We start from the raw sequence: 5,976 nt of genomic DNA on the forward strand, positions 1-5,976 counted from the left end.
TTGCTTTTTGTGACAGAAAATATACACTGAGTGTACAAAACATTAGGAACATTGAGTTCCACCCCCTTTTGCCCTCAGAGCAGCCTCAGTTTGTCTGGGCATGGACTCTACAAGGTGTCGAAAGCGTTCCACAGGGATGCTGACCCATGTTGACTCTAAAGCGTCCCACAGTTGTGTCAAGGCTAGATGTCCTTTGGGTGGTGGACCATTCTTGATACACACAGGAAACTGTTGAGCATGAAAAATTCAGCAGTATTGCAGTTCTTGACACACTCAACCTGGTGCTCCTGGCACCTACTACCCCATTAAAAGGCACTTGCCCATTCACCCTCTGAATGGCACACATACACAATCCATGTCTTAATTGTCTGAACGCTTAAAACTCCTTCTTTACTGTCTCCTCCCCTTCATCTACACTGATTGAAGTGGATTTAACAAGTAACATCAATAAGGGAACATAGCTTTCACCTGGATTCACCTGGTCAGTCTATGTCATGGAAAGAGCAGGTATTCCTAATGTTTTGTTCACTCAGTGTATATCTACTGTATGTATACTGTACAGAGGTCTACCATGTAAGTAAGTGTATGTTCCTTCACTCTTACTAATAGGGTCATTGTTTGAGATGACTCAAGGGGGTCTTCATGGACACCCCCCTGTCTAGGGAGCAGTTGTGAGTTTGGAGAAATGGTTAAGAAGAAAATAAGTCACAACTATGATTGTTTGTGATGCTGCTGATGATGACAATGATGATAAGACACATTTTACACTGGAGCCAGAGAGCTTGAAAACAAACTGGTGAAGTGTTTGGAGATGTGGTGTTCAGTGCAGAGGACATATTTGAGGCAAATCTACCCTTAATTTCCCACTTTGAAATCTCCTTTGATGTATAATACTATAGTTCTATCCAACTGTGACACCCCCGGCCTAGATGGTTCTGCCACATTCAAAGTCTGCGTCCGAAATGGCACCGTATTCCCTATGTAGTGCACTACTTCTGAACAGAGCCCCTGGTCTTTCTCTAAAGTAAAGCACTATATAGGGAATAGGGTGCCATTTGAGACGCAGCCTAATACCCTCTTTACCCACAGATTGTGATGCACTCCAGGGACTATTAAAAAAAAGATGGCAAATCCTTTCCCCAAAATAGACGACAGTGTGACAAAGGGAAAAAAACCATCCAAAGGACTGCTACGTGTTTGAGGGGCAACCGAGTGACCCCACCATCATACACATGCCCCTCTTCAATATGCAGAATTGGAAAGGTATTTAATCTCACTCTATGCTTTCCTTCTCTTTGTGTATCCTTGGTTGCTTGATGTGTCTGATCCTGATGTTTCTTATCATGTCTCTAGGTGAGGAGGAAATAAAGAAGGAGATGGTTGAGTACCCCACATTCGTACTGTCTTACATTGTAGGGAAGATGTATCACCTTCTAGAAAAGGCATCTGCAAACATGAGAAACAGTAAGGGGAAAATCCTCAGGGAGATTGAGAAGGCTATCAAGCGCAGGAAACAAAATAAGTGAATTTCATATGTTACAATGAAATGGCTACTGAATTACTAGCCTGCAGTTAGAATATTAGTATTGACATTAGTGGCAACATGAACAACATGTGTTCTCATAGGAACCCATAGTTGCCAGTGGCCCCAAACTCCAGTCTGTTATACAGCATAGGCCCTTAGTCCAACACCTGATCCAGGAGAAAGCTGACTACCAGTTATAGGGTCCCAACAATAATTGTTTTCTCAACTCAATTATATCCAAGCCCTATACGTGTTGCAGTGGGACTATGTACTAGAAGTCGACCGATTAATCGAAATGGCCGATTAATTAGGGCCGATTTCACGTTTTCGGTAATCTGCATTTTTCAATGCCGATTATGGCAACCTGACCACCTGTTACACGAGTGCAGCAAGGAGCCAAGGTAAATTGCTAGCTAGCATTAAACTTATCTTATAAAAAAACAATCAATCTTAACATAATCACTAGTTAACTACACATGGTTGATGATATTACTAGTTTATCTAGCTTGTCCTGCGTTGCATATAATCAATGCGGTGCCTGTTAATTTATCATCGAATCACAGCCTACTTCGCCAAACGGGTGATGATTTAACAAGCGCATTCGCGAGAAAAGCACTGTCGTTGCACCAATGTTTACCTAACCATAAACATCAATGCCTTTCTTAAAATCAGTACACAAGTACATTTTTTTAAACTTGCATATTTAGTTAATATTGCCTGCTAACATGAATTTCTTTTAACTAGGGAAATTGTGTCACTTCTCTTGCGTTCTGTGCAAGCAGAGTCAGGGTATATGCAGCAGTTTGGGCCGCCTGGCTCGTTGCGAACTGTGTGAAGACCATTTCTTCCTAACTAAGACCGTAATTAATTTGCCAGAATTTTACATAATTATGACATAACATTGTAGGTTGTGCAATGTAACAGCAATATTTAGACTTAGGGTTGCCGCCCGTTCTATAAAATACGGAACGGTTCCGTATTTCACTGAAAGAATAAAAGTTTTGTTTTCGAAATGGTAGTTTCCGGTTTGACAATATTAATGACCTAAGGCTCGTATTTCTGTGTGTTTATTCTAATTAAGTCTATGATTTGATAGAGCAGTCTGACTGAGCGGTGGTAGGCAGCAGCAGGCTCGTAAGCATTCATTCAAACAGCACTTTCCTGCGTTTGCCAGCAGCTCTTCGCTGTGCTTCAAGCATTGCGCTGTTTATGACTTCAAGCCTATCAACTCCCGAGATTAGGCTGGCAATACTAAAGTGCCTATAAGAACATCCAATAGTCAAAGGTATATGAAATACAAATGGTATAGAGAGAAATAGTCCTATAATAACTACAACCTAAAACTTCTTAACTGGGAATATCGAAGACTCATGTTAAAAGGAACCACCAGCTTTCATATGTTCTCATGTTCTGAGCAAGGAACTTAAACGTTAGCTTTTTTACATGGCACATATTGCACTTTTACTTTCTTCTCCAACACTGTGTTTTTGCATTATTTAAACCAAATTGAACATCTTTCATTATTTATTTGAGACCAAATACATTTTATTTATGTATTATATTAAGTTAAAATAAAAGTGTTCATTCAGTATTGTTGTAATTGTCTTCATTACAAATATATATATAAAAATTGGCCGATTAATCGGTACCGGGGTTTTTGGTCCTCCAATAATCGGTATCGGTATTGGCGTTGAAAAATCATAATCGGTCGACCTCTACTATGTACAGTATAGTCTACAATGGGTGTAGTACCTCCATGTTTGTATATCGCGAACAATTTTCCTGAAGATGTACTAGCTAAGTACAACCACCAGATGTCTCTAAGTGTTCACATAATCCATTCATTTGCATTGAACTTGTATTTTCTAGCTATGTGGAAAATTATGAAATGTATCTACATTTTTCCCAATATTATGGGCTAGGTAGGGGTTAAGTTATATTGTTGTATTATGTAGGCCTGTCATGGTTTGTTGGTATTATAAGCACAGATTTTATAACATGAATTAAAACTTGTAACCTTATAAATATGGCCATTGGCAATATATTGCAAACTGTCAAAACGTAGGCTTCATGCTGTCCCTGTTAAGATGCATTACTACATGAATTAATAAAAGTAAAGAATACAGATTCAGAGTAGCCTATCTATTGACTGATCATCATACTTTTCTCACACCTTGCTGGCATGTCACTGTCTCATGGCAACGCGGTCTCAGAGCACTTCGTATTATTCTGTACATAAATCTAAGACACTACACTTAGTATGATATGTTTCCTTTCATATGGTATGTATTAATTTGTGGATGTCCATCATCTATTTTGTATGATATGTTACAAATTACAATTTGTATGATATGTTACGAATTGTAATTCATACAATATATATTATGAGGTAGCAAAACGTATGATATGTTACAAATTCCAATTTGTTGTGGCTAACCTTAGCTAGCTCTAGAGGTTAGGGTAAAGGTTAGTGTTAAGGGAAGGATTAGAAAAAAGGGTTAAGGTTAGGGGAAGGGTTAGCTAACATGCTAAGTAGTTGCAATGGCGTGTAGTCATGGTTGCCAAGGGAAGCCAGGCTTCCCAAAAAATTTGACCAATAAAAAATGTAAATTATAAAATAATGTCTCTTTTGTCTCTGTGTTTTCATAATCTCACGGGAGAAATCATCCAAGCCCATGTATCTGATTCTGTCTGGAACAAATGAGTATGACATGCTGCCACCGTAGCATTTGATTGATTGATGCCAGCAAGCATTTGGCCTCCCTTGATAAAAAAAAGTATAAAATAATTAGCCAATCAGTGCTGAGCTGAGCTAAACTGGGGGTTATCCTGGCACAGCAAAACACCCCCGTGGGAGGCCCGTTTGGAATTGGTTTCACACCAATCAAGTCACATCCTAAGCAAAACATCACCATTGTCAGAAAAACATGTCTGTTTCTGTTCTGCTTGTGTTGATGTCCTGCAGTAGCTATCTTGCTAAATCGGCCCTTTGCTAAGCCGTGAATGGAGATGGGGATCGGAACTTGTGGTTTTGACTTAATTCTCCGTACAGGCCAACGATTATGACACCGATTCTGCTCTAACCATTTTTAAAATTTTATTTAACCTTTATTTAACCAGGAAGGGCTCAATGAGATTTGAAATCTATTTTTTCAAGAGTGTCCTGGCCAAGATAGGCAGCACCAAGTCATTACACAATTACAGATAGACAACATGAAAAACTACATGTAATCTAGTAAAAAAACATAAATTCATATATTGTGCCTGAGACGATTGAAGTGCTATATGTAGCCTAGATGTAGCCTAGTAGGCTCACGTTAACAAGCTGGTTCATTGTTGACCATGCGAGGAAGTTAGACTAGCAAGCACTTTAGCTAGGTAGCCAATGAAAACAAAAATGAAAAGCGTACTACTGTATGACAGAGCCATAGACCGTTTTGCCAACATGAAAGAGAAGAGGGGTAGGGTAGGGTGTAAGTAGGGTGAAGTCAAATATTTTTTTTTACTTACGCACACACACAGACACAAATCAGTACCATGGACAGCCATATGATATTTAGCAACATTGATTAGGCTAAATTGTTTTTGGTATCTTTAAGTTTGTTTTCAGTGAATTAAACGAAGCATATATAGCCTTGTTGATTTGATGATGTTTAAATGTTGCTGGAATAACGGAGGCAGGGCTCCTGTTGTCTTGGTGCTGACTTGTGGGTAACTCTGTGGTTCTAAATCAGTAGTTGTTTAGTAAACTGTTGAAAACATTAACACGCTTGACCATGCTGCAGGTCATAGAACTGTTTGTTACATGCAATATTTGCTCTGTGGACTTCACAGGACAGATGTTGCTCTCCGGTTTTGTGATGAAACTAACATATGTGTATTTGAATTTATTCTGCCACTGTGTGACTGTTGTCTTTTGTTGTCACTGCCTTATTGTTAGGTTATATTACTTGTTAGATATTACTGCATGGTCGGAACTAGAAGCACAAGCATTTCGCTACACTTGCGTTAACATCTGCTAACCATGTGTATGTGACAAATAAATTCGATTTTTGATTTGATATCACGGTGGCGTATGAACGAATAGCTTATAAAGCAAATAACGCAATTATCACAACATAGGTTGTAATATGGCTTTTGTACTGCCTTGGCTTCCTCAGTGATATTACCCATGCACAGCTACTGACTAGTTGCAAAGTACCTAAAAATAAGTAAGCAGTTGCTAATTATCTCAAATGCAAAAGCTGTCTGTGATAAGATTTGATCATGTAACCTTTGGGTTGCTAGACGTCACTCATCCACCACGTCATGCACCACGACCAACCAACCACTCTCCTTTCGTTTTTGCCTTAAGTAACCTAGTATCTTATGTAAGCATACCAAACATACAGTATTATTCTAATTTGATTATCCCGTACTTACGTTTACTATGTTACGTCTAGTCCACGAGA

Source organism: Salmo trutta, chromosome 1 (genome assembly GCF_901001165.1).
Source record: "Salmo trutta chromosome 1, fSalTru1.1, whole genome shotgun sequence".
In the NCBI taxonomy this organism is placed as follows: Eukaryota; Metazoa; Chordata; class Actinopteri; order Salmoniformes; family Salmonidae; genus Salmo; species Salmo trutta.